Below are 20,935 nucleotides of genomic sequence, written 5' to 3'. Positions count from 1 at the left end.
ATAACCTGATTCCTGATTCCTAATTTAAAACCAGTTAAGCTGTAACCTGTTTTCTCAGATTTGGGTTGTGCCTGGCAACATTTGCATGTGAACCATTACTTTATGATGTGCTTGCCAACAAATTAATGCTTGTGTGTTAATTTGGATGATTATATGCCTTTCTGAAGGTGTGGAAATAAACATTTGTGGATAGATTTAATGAAAACCAGCCGTTTGGAGTTGCATCCTGGAAGGCACCTTGGAAAAGGTGCCAGCTCTGCACTTCCATAAGAAGTTTGGCACATGCTGAAATTCAGTTTTTCAGTGTTTTTGTGTTTGTGATTTGTCTTTTGAAAGGTCGTCTCTGATCTGGAGCTTTTTTGCTGTCAGGCGAGAAGCTCAGCTGAACTTCCTACATCCTGTAAATATTCTGGCATTTCACAGACATTTTTGGAATATTTGCATGGCGCACCAAAAGACGAGACTCCTCAGTCACCCACAGGCCATCTCAACAGCAACATGCACTTAAAGGGACAGCGTTTTTTTTTCTTTTCATCACAATAATCCACAAGTAATTATAGCGCTGTCACAATGAAGTAATTTCCCTTGAGATAATTTTGAGTCTCTCAAAAGCACAGTATGTGGTTTTATCGCTATATAAATATATATATATACACACACACACACATGCGTGTTAGTGTATATAATGAGGTTATATTCAGAAACCACCAGCGTGTACTAGACTGCTGTCAGTCAGTCTTTAATTAATTCAACTACAGGGTCAAAAACGCTGATTCATTTAAAGAGAGATGTAACCAGCAGCCATATCACGCTGCAGACCGTGACCGGTTGCCCACTGAAGCTAAGCAGGGTTGAGCCTGGTCAGTACCGGGGTGGGAGACCTCCTGGGAAAACGAGGTTGCTGCCGGAAGAGTGAGGCCTGCAGGGGCGCTCACCCTGAGGTCTGTGTGGGTCCTAGTGCCCCAGTATAGTGAACTTATTCAGTACACATGCACTAAGTGTAAAACGAGAAGGGCATAAGACTATGAAAAAAGAAAACATGAAAAAATCAAGGTTGCAGCGGTTCTTGCATTCCTCTTCGGTTTTCTTGTCAATAGCGCGTTATTGCAGTTATCGCAACGGTTTTTAGTAATCCACATCACTCCAGTCCATCAAATTGCTTTGTATTTGTAAGAAACAAATCCATCATTAAGACATTTTTAACTAACCATTGCTTCTGGTTAAAATACAAGTCGTCTATCCATAATATTGCTTGCTCCAGTAAAAAAAAAACTGTCTTTTCTGAACCAGAAGAGAAATCTGCACAGATTAAGCACCGTTTACAAGCCAAAATGGCTCTAAACAAATATGTGGGTGAATTTTGATGTGAGAGACGACAGGTGTTGGACTTTTTCACTGGATTGTGGGTTATGGTAGTATGGATAATAAACTTGTATTTTTGCCCAAAACTACATTTTGAAGTTTAAAATGTCTTAATGATGGATTTGTTTCTTAAAAAGATTCACAACCTGTTAACTGATGAACTGGATTGGTGTGGATTATTTTGATGTTTTTATCAGCTGTTTGGACTCTCATACTGATGGCACCCATTCACTGCAGAGGAGCCATTTGTGAGCAAGTAGTGCGATTCTACATTTCTCCAAATCTGTTCAGATGAAGAAACAAACTCATTTACATTTTGGATTGCCTGGGGGTAAATTTTTCATAAAATTTTAATTTTTGGATGAACTTCTTTTTAAAAACCTTGCAAAGCAACTGCTTTGTAACAAGCAATGTGTCTTTTCCAAAATGTAAAATTTTTATTTTTGTGCTTGTTTTTCTTTTTATTCCTTGTTTTGTTCTTTCTCTTTTATTCTTTCTGTCATAACTTCAGATATGTCATCTGGCATAATAACACATCATTTGATTGGTGACATTCTCACATTTGTAGATTTATTCTTCATGCTGCTTGTCTTCACATAACAATCTTGAAGACAGAAGCATGCAAATGTCATATCTGTTACCTCATATTTGCAGTCACAATCAAACAAGTGTTTGGAGTTTGACTCTGCTCATTGTGTGCATATGAAATGTGCTGAGCTGCAGGGAGATGCCACCGCTGTTCTCCTGTCCTTAATTTCTGTCATGTTGTCACTCTAATCCCTTTTGATTAAAGCTGAAGTGTTGTGTTGTAAACACAGCAGCATTAATATGCCATAACACATAGATGAGAGGGATTCCTTGAATTTGGAGAGGAGGATGAAAGACTTCTCTTCCGCTTCTTACTGTTTGTCAGTCCTTTGAGACTTACGCTAAATAACAGCCGAAAGATTTTTCTTGCTTTATGAAAGATTTATTTTTGTGTGCCACTGTAGAGTCGGCATGTGCTTTTTTCATATTGACAAGCCTAAATCAATCCAGCTCAGAGACACAAGATTTTCTGAACAGCTGTAGCCTGTCCAAAACTTTATAGGGTGCAGTCACTTTGTTTTTGTGGTTACTCGGGTTTTGTGGATATTTGCTTGGCCATTGCCCTGCTTAAGGTGTTCTGGGTAGTTTCTAGGGCTTTGCTAGGGTGTTGCTATGTTAATAATAACAACAACAAAATAAATTTCACTATTGCAATATTTCAATGTATAATGAAATCAAAGAAAATATGTGATAAACATGAAAGTTGACTTGAAATGTAAGTTTATCCTATCTATTCTAAGTAAATGCTCTAGATCTTATTGTGAACAATTCATTAATACGTGCAAATCTTTTTTTTGCTTTTAACTTACTGTAAATTTTAATCAATGTCATAACTGGACCTTCTGGTGAGGTCTCTAATCATTTACTCCACTTAAACCCCACCCACTGCAAGCTCACATTCATCTCTTTTCAAATTTAAATTATGTTTGTCACATGAATAACCATACATCTGCCTCCATTTTTGATTCCCACACCCAGATCTCAACATCTAATCAACAACTGATGCATAGAACCAAGTCCCACCATACACTACTTCTTCAATAATCCATTACTTTTGGATGTATATGAAAATAACTGTATGCAGACTCCACTGAAAATTAGTGTTCGACTGATGTGTTTTTTTGATAGCTGATGCTGATGCCGATATCTTGAAAAGCAGGGGGCTGATAGACGATATGAGGCCGATATATAAAAAACAAAAACAAAACAAAAAAAAACAAAAAAAAATTAATATAATATTAATATTTAAGTCCGGCCTCGAACACATTGACCAAGCAGAAAAACTTATCGGCCGATATTTGAAAAATGTAAAATATCGGCCGATATATCGGTCGGCCACTAATGAAAATGAACAGTACTGTTCTGAAGAGCATGAAAGCTGAAAATGACTGGCTGACTTGAGTCCTCCCAAACTAATACTTACCTCTATGTTGTTATCACTCTTTCTCCGGCTGTAGACAGTGTTGTTTACGCGGGTATTCTGGTGGCTTCTGCAGCGGTGGACAGGATTGCTGTCCCCAACACGTTGGCTCCCCAGATAAGGAAATGCCACTTCCTTTGGCTTCAGTAAAGCCGCCAGTGAGAAGTGCAGCTTGACTGAAGACAATAGTTCTGTTTGTACTCTCACACACAAGCGTATAATCTCTCATTATCTCCAGTGTGCTCCTGATTAACCTCAACCACAGTCTGGTCTGTGTTTGGACCCTTTCGGGTGAGAAGTGTCAGAACGACGGGGCGGGAGATGAGTGTGAGTGCTCAAGTACAGTGACAGCAATGATCAATCATGATGACACAATTTTGTGGCTTGACTGCTTTAACTTTGAAATATTTCACACCAATCAAAGTTTATAAGATGTGCCAACCAGATTGGATGCAGCGTAATTTCTGGCACTGTAATTTGTGAATGCTGTACACTAAAGTTGTGTGCTGTAAAGATACTAAATGTAACATTTAATTTAGTAATTCATCTATATATTACTGAATAAATAGAATTTAATTTTGATTGAAACCTGCTGGGTATTAAATTTTGTATTTGTGGTATGCATTATTGTGAAGTTTATACAGCAAGTACACAAAGCAGTCAGAAAAGTGAATTACATTTTTAATTACATTTTATTTTATTTATCATGGCAATGTGGCATTGTACATATATCGTATTGAATAGTTAACTGTTTTTTTTTTTTTTTTTTTTTTTTTTTTTTTTAGGAAATTCTTTTCAATTAAATCATGATAAAATTAGCTTTTTTTGTCTTGGTTGTGTGACATTGCACATATATGGTATAGAATCTGTCATTTATTACATTTAATTTTGTAATTAATCTTTAAATCAAACCATGATTAAAAAATAAATAACTTTTTAATCTAGCTGATCAAATATTAAAATTGTATTATTTAATTTTATATTAAAATTTTCTTTCTTGGCTTGTTGCATTTTTATGCAGTTTGAGATGCAACAATTTTTTTTTATTAATTTTGCCAATTTACCTTAAAAATGGTTCTAGGTTCCCAGTCCATGTTTGAACTCCTGGAATCCAAAGGGTAATAAAAGAGGTGTTAAAAGCTCATCTCCTGTTGAATGTGTTGCTCTTATGAATCTGTACGTCTCCCTTTACTGTCTGACTAGTTCAGCATCACTTTGTCATTTCGTCTTTGTTGTTTCTTGAGCAGAGGACAACTTCTCTGAGCAGGGTTGATAAGGAGCCTGTTAAAGCCAATTATTCATAGAATATTTTTGTGTAATATGGCAGTTCTTTAAAAAAAAAATTATAGCAGTGCTTGTTGGTTAACAAACTAATTTCAGTTGCTTAAGTTAACTGTAGTTCATGTACTTCAGGATCAGATTATGTGTAATTTGGCAAACATCATTTTGAAAACTTCCTCTGCATTGATGTTAGTATTGTGTTTGGCAGGAAATATTCTGTGGTGTCACACGTCCTTGAAGGACATTTCCACAACCGTTTAAATGAACACACTCACTCATCTGAAGATGAACTTCTCAAATGCACTATATGCTCTATTTTAAAGTCTAGTTTTATAGAAGCAGTACAGAAATACTCCACACTGTTTGTCTGAGACTCTGAATTACAGGTAATAATGTTGTAAATAATGTTCAGACCGATTGTTTCACAAAATGCTAGCAGGACATTTATTACATTTCAGTTGGTACTTTCAACACTAATTCATATACAGTATATTATAGGGATGCTGCGAGCATGATTTTTGTGGCAGATCCCCCATCACAGAATGTAGTATCTGCCGATACCGATAACGATCTTTTTAAAGGATTTTTAGAAATGTATTCAGGGCCTGAATTTCATTTTTGTTAGAGGGGAAGCAGCACGGACTGTGCTTTCACAGAAGAGTCCACTACTGATCCGTGGCTGTTTACCACAAAGGCACAAACACAACATTTATCCTTTATTTTGATTTCAAATTCAAACATGGGTACTGAAAATGCTTTTCCAGCATTGCAGGGTTTTTTTTTCTTTCTTTTTTTTTTTTTTTACACAGTACAGTAATAAAATCTTTAGCAGACATGTTTAAACACAGAAAATATAAGCAAAACATTTAAACTACTTTTTCTTACGTTATCACAAACTTACCATTGACAGAAATAGTCAGCTCTTCTGCCTTTCCTTTTTTTTTATATTTATTACAAGCAATCCTGACTTTCATACATAACTTTATTTTTCATCCTCCACAAGTGCCATCTTATTGCCTTGTTTATCTAAAAGTGCTCTTTCCCTTTAAACCTAACCAAAAACACACTTGTGTTGACTGTGAAGACTTGCGAGGGAGAAAGGGAAAGCGCGTGCAGTGATTCACTTGCGCTGTTTGTGAACTTACTTCCCACACAAGGTTTTCATATTACTTTATAAGTTATTTAATGAAGAAATATAGCTTTATAATTACTTCACCTGTGCCAGACGGATACTGAGACGCTGCTGCTTCATGTCATGCCAAACCTCACTTGAGGTCACGTCATCTGCTTGAGATCATTTTTTTGAGATTACCTTTTTAGAGACCGCCAATCAATTATCCCAAAGCGATTGATCAGCCGATAAATCGAAGCACCCCTAGTATATTAGTGCCAGTCATATTTTATGAATCACCAAGTACTACAGTTTCAACTGAAAAACATTCATTTTTGGGTGAACTTTTCCTTTAACCCCTTAACTGTGACTCACATTTTTGAACATTGACTTTGTAGTGCACGATCCAAACTTACATTTTTATAATTCATGAATGAAAATATTTTGTAACATGATATTGTAATGCAATGTCTGATTTTAAAATGAATTGAGAATTTTGAGATTTTAAGTTTTTTTTTTTAAACAAAGGTCAAAACTCCAGTTATAATTTAGATTTTTGAGGTTGCACTCTTGTCATAAATTAATCGATTACATTTCCTACATAATTTTTAGCAAGCAACATTGGTAAACTATATATTTGGGAGTCTTAGACCTTTCCAACGATATATAGTTTGTCAAGATTAGATTAGATTGAATTGTAATATAGGGAAGTAAAGGTAGGCGTCCCACAGGGTGGACGGGTGACCGTTAACAGGTTAAGTCATTTGTGGTGATTTATATCGAGGTTTATATCTTAGTTGATTCGTTTTTAAGGCACTGCATCAAGTTAAAAGTGATTTAACATTGAAAATGTGTGCTTTTAAGAAGTTGATCTTGATAAATTTGTTTACAAGTAAAATATTAAGTAGTGAAACATGTTCTGTATTAGTTTTTTAGTGCATATCTTTCCCTTCCTCGTTCTTCTTCAGTATCTTGTATGAAGTTCAAACTTGTATATTTTTATTTGAAAGAGTGAGAAGTCCCTAAGAATACGTGCCAGCTGCTGACAGGTTTCAATCTAAACCAGTGTGAATGTCCTAAATCCAGGTCTCAGGTGTATGTGGATGTGTGTTATCGTTTTTAAACGTGCTTCTGGATGGTGTTTGTGATGTAATACCTCTTTAGAGTTGTATTTCTCAGTCTGAGGTAAGTCAGTGCATGATGCCGGTCTGGAGATTAGTCTACGTTTGAGTTATTCTTAATAGATTTTCAACTTGAATTTTAAATAATCTGGGGATTATGGAACGGAGTTACTGTATGTGATATTATGAGATTTGGTCTGGGAAGATGTGATAACTGGATTTCTCAGAGGGGAAACACTCGGGGTTTAGGGTGCAGGAATATTGCTCCCATTTAAAATCTTTTTAATACATGTGTAGTAGTGATCCAATAAAATGTGTAATGCATCTTTCTCTTTTTGTTATTTTTTTTTATTTTTCTCAGTCACATGGGGGGAAATTACAGCGGTCTGTAGAGCACAAACAAAAACATGAAAACATAATGAAAATTGAGTTATTTCTGCCATTTTGTGGCTTAATCTTGTTGTAGACTATTTTGCATTGAATTTAAGGTTATTTGGTTGTGATACAAATAGTTTTCAATAAGGTCTCATTGCTGTTTTCACTCCATTTTCAATTTAGTTCTATAATCTAGGTATTTTTTTAGCATCAGTTTTATTTAAATTTGTGCAAGTTGAAGTTAAGCTAACGGAGTTGTTCATTGTTTTAGCTTTAGTGTACATTAATGAAGCTTTTAGTTTGTTAATGCACGAGCTAACATGAACAATTTATAATTTTACAGCATTCACTAATGTTAAAGTTGGTTAATAAAATTAGTTGTTCATTGTTTTTTAACAGATACAACTAAAATGTATCAATGTTCAAAATTAAAATTTAAATGTCTGTGTAGTTTTTATTTACATTTTAGTTTGTGTTATTTTAGAACATCAAGATAAACGAAATGAAAATGTGAAATGTTGCCTTAACTATCTGAAATAATATACATTTTTATAATAAATTATAAAAATGTTTTATTCTATTTTAAATCGGTTATGATTTAAACAGCTGTTATGTACCTCCGCGAGGTCTATCATTTCAGAAAAACACCAATTAACCTGTGGTATTGACTGACTTTTAATGTTGATCTGTTCATCACACTCAGCATTTTTTCAGAATGTGTGTGTGTGTGTGTGTGTGTGTGTGTGTGTGTGTGTGTGTGTGTGTGTATTGATTTGTGTTTTTAAAGGCCTCAGTTGTCCTGCTGGTGTCTGATCTAAGTCTCTCCTCTGGACAGATGGTTGATGCTGTGCTATTGACTGTGAAATAAAGGGTCATTACCCTGCAGGACACACACACACACACACACACGGTTAAGAAGGCTGTTCTTACCCCATTCATTGTGACAGATGGGCAGATATGAACATCATCTCTCTGCCCCATCCCGTCAGCAGAGATGAGTCTGTGGTCTTTGTTTGGATCAGTTCAGCCACCTCAGAGACCAGACAGAGCAGAATTAAAGTGAAAACCATGTCGGACCATTAGGTCAGACAGAAAAGTGCAAATGTCCTCGAGACTTTCAGCAGTGAGTCTGAATTCATAAATCTGTACATGAACAGTTGGGAACAGATATCTTTGTGTCCATCTGTCATGTGAGTACAGAACTTATATGGATCTATGTTATGGTATTTTTATTTTGTCATGTTTGATGTTCAGCAGCAGCTTCTTTAAGTTTCTTTGTATGGATAAAGAGCAGGATGAAGAATAAAGGCAATAAAGCCTAGGTTTGGAAAGACATGAGGGTGAGCAAATGCCAGCTGTCAGACTGGGATGCTGTCGAAGACTTTGTATAATCAACTGTGCTTCTGTTATTTTGAACTAATGTTTCACTGGCTAAACAATGAGGCCCCCGTGAGACCCCTGATAGCATCCTCTATCAAACATGCTCCAGCTTTGGGCCTGTCAGAAAGCACCATGCAAGTAAATGTCAAAAGTGACATGCCTGTGTTGGCGTCTTCATGACTGACAGAGATTAATGAGTCCTCTCTGTGCTGCAGAGCAAACAGGGATGTGCTGTAATACTGCTGTTTTAGTGAGATTTGTTGAGTGAGTGTGTGTTTTGTGTGCTTGATTTGAGACTCGTCCTGTCAGTGGTGTTTCATGAATTGGTCTATTGTGTGTGTGTGTGTGTGTGTGTGTAGATGCAGCAGACCTGTGACGTCTCTTATAGTTGCCCAACAGAGCTATTGTTCCTACCTTCATCCTGATTAATATATGAGACACTGCCACATCAGCTTTATTTGAACATTTACCTGTTAAATTTGTTTGCTTATTTATATAATGTTTATTTATTTTTATTAAATTTTCTTTAGTTTTCTTACTATTATGAATTATGAATGACTTAATTATTATCAAATGATTGTCCTCATTTTTATATTTATTCATTTTGTTTATTATTTATTTTACTAATTATTTGTAATTAAACAAACTTTTTATATAAATATGAATTATTTAGTAAATATATTTTATCAATATTCTTTCAGTTAATTAAATAAATTCCTTAGATTACAAGATTTTTTTATATACATTTTTTTTTTACTTATTGTTTAAGTAATGATTATTTATTTTCATTTTAGCCTTAAAATAAAGAAAAGGGTCAAGTCAAAATGATAAATGATTAATAAATGATTATATGCATTTTATATGCTCTATAACTAATTCTAGATACCTTTTCCGAATTGTTTAAATGTGAAGAATTAAATCAGCTTGGTTTTCATCAACCAGTCAACATTTACAGCAGAGCATGCAAATTCAGCCAGTTTTTTTTTGCTGCACACAGGCTTCATGATGCTTTTATGCTGGCTTTTGCCGATGGTGGTTGATAGTTGTGGTCACTACTGGTGAGCAACTTCCAGAATGATCATTTTTAGGAGACTGTACCTTTAAAATGAGTGGGTCTATTATGAGATTGTGACGTTGTTTTATTGTGTGCAGGCCTGAACTGAGCTCTTTGTTGTGCACTGAACAACGATCGCTGATGACTCAGGGCTTTGAGCGAATCATCAGAATGTGTGCTTTACCTCGACATGTGCAAAACAGAGCTGCCGCTCGCACAAATACATTGCTGTTCAGACCAGATTTCATGACTGATATTCATTGAAAAGACCAGGAGGGTTAACAGTCTTATTATGTGTGAAATATCGATCAGAGATTCTGTTTGTTAGCGTTTGGGTCAGGATTTTCAGTTCCACGCTTTCTTTTTTGCCCCTTTGACTTTTAAAGAGGCTCTTGAAAATGTCTGAGGGCTTTTCAGAAGTGTTTGGCCTCAAGTGCCTTTGTTTGCCGCTGCTGCTTTTGAACGGTTGTTTGTGTTCTGTGACTTCAGCTTCTTATGAAAGTTTTGAGTAAAAAAAAAAAAGAAAAAAGTCTGAATTTATTTTGAGTTTACTTGAAAATATTGTTGTTTTATATTGATTGACATATCAATAATATCATCATGGCCTGATTTTCATGATCTAGTCAAAAGCTGATATTCAGTTTCCCTCAGGATATGTTGCATTATGGTTAGTTAGTTAAATATAACATACGGTTTTAATGCTTTGAGTGCAATGTGTCTCTACATCAGTTTGTCTAGCACTAGTTTCCAACAAATTTTTTTGGGCTTTTCTTTTTTTTAATTCACATTTTAAATTAAAATTAAAAATTTAAATTTTTATTTTATTCACTTGAGTCAATTCTCTTTATCTATACAGGATTGTACACCCCTAGTTTTGCTTTGAGATTTCAACATCCACATAGATAAACCTCTATATGCTGATTTCCACACTCTGCTTGCCTCTTTTGATCTCAACCGAGTGTCAACTACTGCTACTCACAAATCAGGCAACCAACTGGACCTTATTTATACTCAACACTGCTCTACTGATCATGTTCTGGTTACTCCACTGCACACGTCGGATCACTTCCTCCTCACTCTTAACCTCAACATGGTCTCTGACACATCTCTTACCCCTCCACATGTCATCTTTCGACGTAACATACACACTTTCACCCTCCCGGCTATCTGCAATGGTTTCATCTTCACTTACTTCCCTAAACTGTTTGCATCTTTTGGAGTTTGTTAACTACAGCAATGTCGTGCAGCTGATGGGAATACTATTCTTAAAATGCATTCCAAATTCTGAATAATTTGTAATGTATATTTATTCACGGTATTTAGAAGTGCCCACGATAACAATATCGTGCATATTAATCACCGCAATATATCGTATTACCGAATACCGGCACAAGTCTATTTTAGATTTCATTGAAACTGTGTGTACGTTATACTGTCCATGTCCAGAAAGTTAAGAAAAACATCATCAAAGTAGTCCATGTGACATCAGAGGGTCAGTTAGAATATTTTGAAGCATCGAAAATAGTCGAGTGCGACTGCTGTGACTGTTGATGTACGACGCTCCTGGCCTGTTATCTTTGTTATTGGGCACGCCAGAAAACCCAAAAGCAGCATCGTGAACACACTCTGTAGGAGACGCCAGACAGATTTATTCATTTATATTTAATTTTTAATTTTTATTTTTAAATGGACTATGAAAACTTAAACACAAGGAGCTTTTAGAATTTTTTTTTTTTTTTTTTTAACAGCTCTTTTGCTTAAGACCATGTAGTAATGTTAAATCCACAAATAAAATGGTAAGTTTTTATTATTTTTTTAAAAATGTATTATTAAAAAAAAATCATTAAGAAAAAAGAACTTCCGGAATTCAATTTTTTTTTTTTTGCTAAAACTAACCAGATGAAAAATTATTTTTATAATTTTTTGCACAGGAGAGACTTGGTTTTGTTTTAAAACAAAATGAAATATCTGTCCGTCCGTCCGCCAAAATATTGGGTTATCGAATCAAAAATCTAGTATCGTGTATCTCTAATAAAAAATATTATTTATTTATTTTATATAAAATATAAATATTAAATAAATAAATACAAACAATTAAATTGACTAATTTTTGCTTTTCTAAAAATTGTTTAAATAAATTAAAACACTGCCAGTACCTTAATTGACCTGAAAGTGAAAAAGTAAATGCATAGTTATATGCTAACGTCCACTATCGTGCTTTATAAGAACGCACTGCTCATTCGCCATACGTTACGTTTCGTAAAGGAGTGACGTGTGAAACCTTTAATTACCAAGTGACAGTGGAGCTCATTATCTCCCAGAGTTCCCTGAGCTCATTAAAAATGTGCTTTTGATTGGCTGACATGATGATAAATGCTTAGTATTAACCCCTTCCTCTGCCTCTCTTCATCCTTCTTTTAAAGTCCCTACTTGCTGCTTAACTGGGATCCAGGGGCCAGAATCCATTAAGAGAGTTTAAGAGAGAGCGGCGCACTGTGAGGATGTTGTTCTGGTCAGGATGGTCACTCGCTCTCAGCCATGGGGTTTTCTCATGTGGCATTTACACACGCTGCTATAAAAAGACAAGGTTAATTAGTATCATCTGTGTTTCGCTCCCGTCTCATTAATGCAGGATATTCTGGAGAGACTGCCAGTAGGAGTCCACAATTACCTCTTCTGAATTGTTTTTCTTTGTATAATGCATTTTTTTTTCTTTACAAGTGCTGACCTTGGATTGACCTTTTCATACCATACACATAATTTAATGTACAGGGACAATAAGTGGATTTATCTGCCTTAATAGTCTAATGATTTCCATGAAGGTGTATTCGCTCTTTTATGATGTTTTCTCTTCTGCTCACCAAAGCTGCATTTATTTAATGAAAAATACAGATAAATGCTATAAAATTATGAAAAAGTATCACAATTTAAATGTCAGTTTTCTGTGTGAATATATTGTAAAATGTGTTTTATTCCTGTGATCAAAGCTGAATTTTCAGCATCATTACTCTAGTCTTCAGTGTCACATGATCATTATAGATTATCCTGTGGTCCCTGACACTGTCTGCATGATCTGAAACCTGAAATATAACCGTAACTGTAACCACAGTATAAGTATGTGGCTATAAAGAATCATGACTGCATGCTAGCATAACTCTAGTATATTTCTCAGACACGTTTTGCTAACTTCTCATAAGTAAATCTCAAGTGCAAGACATTTTATATCAATGACGTTAGCTCGGCTGCTAAGAAAGCATACTACAGATCAGTGTTAAAAATATGCTCAAAATGCTTTCTGTTATGAAATGTCATCAGGTGTATGGAAGCAAAGTGTTGATTGATGAAAAAGCAATTTGTAGCATTTTATTGTGAAAAAAATGAAGCTATATGAACTGATGTTTCACACAAATGGTGTGGGAAGAGTTACGGACTGTGATGAGAGCATCTGTTAACCCTTAGGATTAGCAATAATAATAGAGCAGCTCATCTTTGCAAACACCGATGAAATAAAGAAAGATTGTTTATGGGCTAACGTTTTGGTCTGGTTTTGCTGTATGCGTTAATGAAACCGATCATTTTGCTTGGCTAATATTGAGCTGTGAGGAAGCAGCGTGGTCTCTCTGCTGGTGTTATTAGCGTGGGCGTTTGCTGCTGTCTGGGTCCTATACATTATACCCACAATCCTCTCTGCCTCAGTAGCGCTGACCCTCTCGTTCAGGGAGATTCCTGCTGTTTCTCACCTCCGCCGACCTTCTCTTCACTCATCTCATTATCCTCGGCCCACACAGAAACCTGCACAGGACACCGTCTTTAAGCACACATTGTACACACCGCGGTATAAATGCGCAGCTAATTGCATGTCTCCAGAAGGAATCGATCAGAACTGCAAATGGTATTTTAAGATGATGGATGTTTTCTCCTTGTTGACTGTGATTTGAAGCTGTTTACATACTTATTTCGATTGCACAATTTGATTCGGCCCCTCTTTTCTCTTTTCACATTGTACTAGCAGTGGGTGGAATGAGTAAAAGTAATTTCACAACTACTTTTTGTTAGAAATTCAGCCCAAAAATGTACATCTATTGTGAATGTCCAGAAATTTCCTTCCTTCCTTCCAAATTCACCTATTTTGTTTTTAGTTTAAGCTAATTTATTTTTCAGTTTATTTTAATATTTTATTAATTAAAATGTATCTTTTAAAATGTAATTATTGAATCTATATTATCTAATTATTTAAATTCACCAATTTCAATTTCTAAATTTTTTCAGTAAAATTTTTTTAATCAAGTGTTATTCAATTTAAATTTACCTGTTTAAATGTAATCCTATTTAAGTGTATTTTTATTTATTTATATGTATCATTCAAATTTATTTTTACAACATTTTATAAAAAATAATTATTAATATAAATAAATTTACCTAATTTTAATTTCAATAATCTGATGTTAAATGTTCCATATTTAGTTTGATATGAATTAATTTATTCAAATAATTGAAATTTTGATATATATTTAATTATATCATTAATTTATTAGTTTTTTTTAATCAGTGAATTATATTTAATTGGATTTGATTTTTTCCAGCAAATATGAGTGTACTGATGTTTACATTAATGTATAAAAATTTGATCAGATTTTTTAATGTAATCTAGAATAATGATAATTAATTAGTGTGATTTGAGTCTGATGTTGCACTTAATGACTTCATACATATTTCCTACATGTGTTCGAGTATACTTGACTCTATTATACTAATTCTCCAAACAGTCTGGAGAAATAATTTTCCCATTATTCAATTTGGGGCCTGCAGAAGTTCAAGTGTACTTGGCCAATTAAAATGAAGCAATTAGACAGCAGGACTCTAGGTATGTTGGCATCACGGACGCTGACCCGCTGCTGTGTGATGATGATGATGAACGGCGTGCATCTGACCCGCTTCTGATTGGACATGACCGAAACGGTCTCCGGGGCGGGTTTTCATCAGGTTTCAGCGGCGTCGCTGTGTGCTGGCGGATCTGTGCTAGATGCAAACAAGATAATTAGTGCAAGTTTTCCTCCCTTCATGATTGTCCTCCCATCAGAATAATGAAGATCTTTAGAAACACTGTCGGACTTTGTGGAAATGTGCCCGGGTAATAATTAGTGTGATATGAAGGCGTTGCGATATGAGTGTTACCAAAACAAAGTTCACAAACAGTTGTAGATGGTTTATTGATGGATGTTCTTGATGAATAAAAAGCAGATGGGTTTGTTTTGTTGATCAGAAAATGTTGAAAGATGCTTGAAACGTTTTGAACTATAATACAGGAATACATACAGAGCAAATATTTGAGCTTTCATGTCTCACCACACACAAAGCATCATAAAGGCTGATTTATTCACTTGGTGAATTGTGCTTATGACAGACATTTATGTATGTGTTTTTAAATATATATTTGTATCAAAATGTATTGGACATATGAGCACGAAACTCAATGCAAATGTGTTAAGTCAGTCACTGAATTATATTACAGATGTTGTTTTAATGCAATGTTGGGGTATGTTTTTTGTCTGTAGATATCTTCAGCTTCATCAGGCTTGTTTCTACCTGTTAGATGAATTCATAGTAGACAAACTGTCTCAACTTGATGATATCTCATCTCTTCATCAGTCTCTTTTCCGCATTCTCCACTTCTACATTATAATTTAAGCACTTCTCTTTCTTTCTCTCTCTCTCTGTTTTATGTGATACTATTATCACACTACCATAGTGTGTATGCTAGTTCTGCAATATGCATTCATTTCCTTTATGCATGTAGTATTCAGATAACCTAATACTTTGTGTTAGGTTGTGTTAGATGTGCTGTATTCAACCAGTGCACACTGCATAAAAATAATGTATCCCATAATACAATGCACTTCACCTTTTATAGGTTTTTATTATCTTGGTTAACTAAAACATCCCTGATGCACATGATAAGGTGACATATAATTCAGCGAATATTAAAATATCTAGTGTCTGTGTTAAATTGCAGGATAATTGTATTCTAAGTGCTCAGTCTTAGCACCAGCATGAACAAACATGATCATCTGTGTTCTGGAGTTCATTTAAGGTGGAGATAGATTATATCACTGTAATGAATATGCATGATATTGTTATCATGGGCATTTCTAAATACCGTGCATAATTATGCATTGCAAATTATTTAGAATTTGGAATGCATTTTAAGAATACTTTTCCTATAAACTGGTCAAAATGCACAACACCGCTGTATGCTACTTGAAAGACTCATGTTCACTCTGATGTAAACAAGCGTGCATGAGAAAACACGTGAGATGAGCTGAATGAAAGCACATTCACTCTCTGACAGCAGATGGCGCTAAACTGCAAAAAAAGCCTTTACTCTGGAAACCCCATAAATAAAGCAGCTGTGCTACTTTCCTAAATGTATTTAAATAGCAATTCAGATTTGTGTATTTGCTATGGTGTTCACAGCGCCAAATACTTAAATATTTAGAGTTAATATGCTATTTATTTTCAACTTTTTTTTTTTTTGGTTTAATCTGGACTACAACATGCCCTAGATATTGTTATAAAGTGTTTTGATTCTTTGTTCATTCACACTTTACATTAGTGCTTCATTAGTTAATTCATTAGTTAACATAAACTGCAGTGAATAATTCTTCTGAATATTCATTAATCTTAAGTATTCCAATATTTAATAACATTGTTAAAATCTAAAATTGCAGCAGTGTTATTTCATGAGCTTACATGTACGAAGACTTGTATTTTATTAACAAATATTAATAACTTCTGTAGCAAATGTAGCTATTGCTCATCGTGAATATCAATTTATTGTAATGTTCATTTATATTTGTTATTAAAAAAGATATTTAACCTGTTATACTGTATTATGACCACTTTTTAAACTAAATTTCAATACCGTATACCGTGATAAAAGATGAGCAATTAATCGCAACAGGAAAATTTGATACCGTCATAATCCTAGGTGGAAACTGTAAATTCTCTATCACTCAATTAAATTGGGAGTCTCTTTTGTTTCAGCCCTGTCTAAACGAGTGTGATCAGAGCACAAATCCCAATTAAACATTGTTACAGGAAAGAAGCTCATGCTGTTTTGCCAGGACTTTGCTTTAGTTACCAGGAAACCCCAGTCGCATGTCTCTGCCATACTAGACCCTCCTTCAGTTGTAGGTTTAGGAGCTGTGATTTAATAAGGTGAAAACTGTAAGTTCAGTTGTTTAGAAGCAATAATAGTAAACTAGACCTTTTTGTCTTAGCACAAATGCCTCGGAGCAAGATGCGTGGTGAAGTTTAATACTCGGGGTTCAGGGTTTGTCCAAACACCGCTAATAAACTGCAATATGGACCAGACTTTATAGCGACACTGAAATGTCTGGCTAAGTGAGACAATAAAACCCTTTATTACTCTTCCAGACCTCAAAGAGAAGCTGTCGACCCGCTCTTATTTTATAAAACCTTTCTGGCTCTCTGGAATTGATTGAGGTTTTGCTCGAGCACCTTCGTTGTGCCATCTGTTCTGTTAGAAATGGTTCAACTTCTGCCTTATTCCCGCCGTCGTGAAGTATACCAGCTCTCCATGCTATGGGCGGCTCACACAATCTGGCTGTAATGGCTGGTTATTTTCCGGCTGGAGTAACACCTCATCACCTACAACCAGATATCTAAGATTATTTTAGCATTCTTTTTGCATGCTTCTGTGCACGTCATTCAATCATAACATGCTTGAAAATGCCCATGCTTTAACCCTTAGGACTATTCTGACTGTTTTTAGAAGTGTTTCTGCAGCTCTGCTTTAAATCACGGTAAAAGGTCTCACTGGTTAGTTTTACCGTTTCATATTTCAGTGATCATTTAAACCAGATTTGATTAGAAAAACTCTGTTTTCTTCACGATAAAGCACATGAATGCTGAATCCAACAGTTCTGTGTATCACTGCACATCACCATTAACAAGATATAATAATAATAATAATAATAATAATAATAATAATAATAATAATAATAAAATGTATAAGTAAATCAAATAATAAATATGAAATCATATGCTGCAAATCGGTCTCTTTTAAACTAAAACTTCTATATAAATCTTCTTATCCTCTGTTTGTATTTGAGCCACATCTGATGAGGCATGTTATACTGGAACATTCACTTCCCATTTACAGTCAGTAACAAATTTTTAGCATAAGAATGGCATAAAAATAATACCAGTACATACATTGATGGTTGTAATAACTCGGTGGTCGAGGCGTGCTGCATTGTGGCTTGCCTATGCCCTTCAGCCGTGACTTTATTCACAATTCGGCACGGATGGCAGACTGAGAGATATTATATGAATGTATGAAATCCATGAATGCTTAAAGCCTTCAGAAAAGCCAAATGAAGCAGTGTTTATGAGCACAGTGCTTTGTTTACAGTGGTTACCATGGAAACCTCTATTTCTGCCGTTCCATAAGCGCCACTTGCTGTCAGAAACTGGAATTACATTTTCATTCAGCCTGTCGACTTTTTTTGTTCAGACTAATTCGGAAACCATATATTTGTGTATATTTTCAAATTTCATAAAGTTTCAGCCTTTTACTAATTTTTAGGATAAAATGTTCCTAGTGTTTCATCTCTAGCCTGTGGTGTAGATACAGGTGTGGAGTCGAGGCGAGTGACTGCTGCAGCTGGTGTCTGTGTCCAGCTCAATGGGCTCCATTCACTCAGAGCCAGGCTGGAAGAGAGGCGACTGAAGCGTCTGCTTTCTCTCTCGGGGGACACGGGCATCTCTAGGGGCCTGAACTTCCTGTCAGAGTCTCTCTCACACACGGGTTGTCAAACACTGCTCTGATCCTCTTTATGTGTCTCCCTTCCTCTCTTCCTCTCTCTGTTTAGTCTCCTTCCTTTTGCTCTGATCTGAAACCTAGTGAGCTGCACAACTGAAGAATGTTTTTATGCATCACATGCACATATGAAAGCTGTTACAAACAACTGGCAGTGAAATCATTCTGCTTTATACCTTGTTTTAGGCAGCATCACATTTCATTTCGTTTCATCACAGGGCTGCCAGGAATTATTTTTATTGATTGATTGCTCAATTGGTTATTTCAGTGGAATCAAGATGTTAATATTCATTTTATATTTATATAAAAAAATAAAATATATGTATTGAGATTTGTATTTTATTTGCTCAAGTGGTTATAAGAGTAGCATCAGAATGGTAATATTTAATTTATTTGATATTTTTCTTTATACATTGGATATTTTTTTTATTTGATATGGCTTTTATTTGTCCACATGGTTATCACAATAGAATGTTTATTTTTTTTTTTTTATTTGTTGCTTAAATTTATTTGCTTGCTTGTTTTTCTCAATAGCATAGCATCAGGGTGGTAATATTAATTTAATACAACTCTTTTTTTTTTTTTTTTTACAAAATATTAATTTTATAAATCTTTTTTTTTTATGTTATTTTACTTGCGCTCTTTATTCCTGTAGTTTCAGGCCACTGATATATTTATTTATTTGTCTGTTTATTTTTTATTTATAGTTTTATTTTATTTACTCACTTCAGGATTATTATTATTATTTTATTGCTAATATTTTAATGTAATATTTATGTGTTTGTTTTTCCTCTGTTCCTCTCTATTTCACATTCTAAAGTTCTGTTATATAATTAATAACCTGTAGCGGTTTGTGTTATTATGCCGTTTAGCCACCTGTTTAGACAGGCTTTGAAATTCCAATCACAGCAGTCTGAGCTGAGCTCCAGTGATCATTTGTGTGTTTAAGTGTGCGTTTCCTCGAGTGTGTGTGTGTGTGTGTGTTTGAGAGAGAGAGCTCAGAACGATGTCATCTGGTAAAGTGTTCTTCCTACTAAGATAAGAGCTGGATCTGTGGCGGTTTGTTACCCGTATGCTCTTTAGGGATGTATTCTCAACCATTTCCTTTTCCTCTTTTCTCTAGGCATTGCTCTGCTCTGCTATCACGGCAGTCTCTCTCTCTCTCTCTCTCTCTCTCTCTCTCTCTCTCCATGTTTTTTGTGTGTGTAATTGGATTGGCTTCTTCTGGGACTATCAGTGAATCATCTCGTATGTGCAGACGTGATGTAGGCTGAACAAGAGATTCATTGTGTAGTTTTTAGAGCTTCAATGATTCTAACAGAACTTTGTGAAATCATTATGAACTGAAATGAGGGATGCATTTAGTGATGATAATGGGAATGCACTTTGCTCGATTTCTAGGCTATAATCCATTCCGAATTTGAATGAAATGTTTGTTTTTCAGACATATACATGCTGCAATGTTTCAGAATTACATCGGCATATTTATTAGCTTATTTAAACTTAAAAGTAAATTAATTCTAAATAGTATATAAGTTATAAACCAAATTAAGAAATATATAAAAACAAATAATAATGAAACAAATGACTAAAAATAAAATAATAAAATAAAAAGAAATGTAAGTCGCAAAAAGTAAAGGCTAATTCAATGTAAATAAATAGTAGTAGTATTAGTGTAGGAGCTCTTTTAAACAGTTGATTTAATATTCAAATCTGAAATGTCATGTGGCAATTGTTTGCTTGTTTATCTGGTGTTTTTTTTTAATAACATTTGATTGTTGGTTTGCATGCGTGTTATTGCAGGTACACAAGGATGTGCATTGAAATGTTTTTGTCATGTAGTGCTGCAGAGGTGTTTAATCCAGATTCAGGGAAAGAGAGAAATGACTGCTTTATGTTTTTGGGTGTGTGTGTTTGGTATCACAAGGCCCACAGTAAGAATATTGTGTAATTACACTCTCTCTCTGCCGAGAGACTCTGTGTTAGCAGAGAATCGAATCAGCATGTGTGAGACCGAAATAGAGACAGTAATTAACCCTCACAGGTCTCGCTCCCTTCTCGTCCTCTGCTGTCTCTCGGTCACTGGGTCATGTGGGTCATTCAGGGTCACTGAGAAAAACCCTGTGTGGAACGTCATGGGCAGTGCCAGAAAAATACATTCAAGCACCATTACAGTAATTAAAGTGGTTCTTCACTGAAAATGTCGATTTGAAAACATTCAAACACTTTGGGTTCAGTCATGATCTTTTGGGTGTGTGTGTGTGTGTGTCAGAGTGGAGCTGCTGCTGTTTGTTGTGTAGTCAGTTAATGCATGGCTGCAGCATCTATAACTCTCTCTCTCTCTCTCTCTCTCTATCTCTCTCACACAGCAAGCAGAAATTGATGCCATGTGTCTCAG

At 35.0% G+C, this 20,935-nt stretch overlaps 1 protein-coding gene across 1 annotated transcript in view; it reads left to right on the top strand.

Annotated features, from left to right (window-relative positions):
* Positions 1 to 20,935, top strand: part of LOC113081086 (dedicator of cytokinesis protein 1-like) — a 160,777-nt gene that overhangs the window by 4,024 nt on the left and 135,818 nt on the right. The gene's annotated exons all lie outside the window — the stretch shown is intronic.

Source organism: Carassius auratus, unplaced genomic scaffold (assembly GCF_003368295.1).
Source record: "Carassius auratus strain Wakin unplaced genomic scaffold, ASM336829v1 scaf_tig00033088, whole genome shotgun sequence".
Lineage (NCBI taxonomy): Eukaryota > Metazoa > Chordata > Actinopteri > Cypriniformes > Cyprinidae > Carassius > Carassius auratus.
The sequence above is the reverse complement of the archived record's forward strand: the minus strand, read 5'-3'. Positions and strand labels throughout refer to the sequence as shown.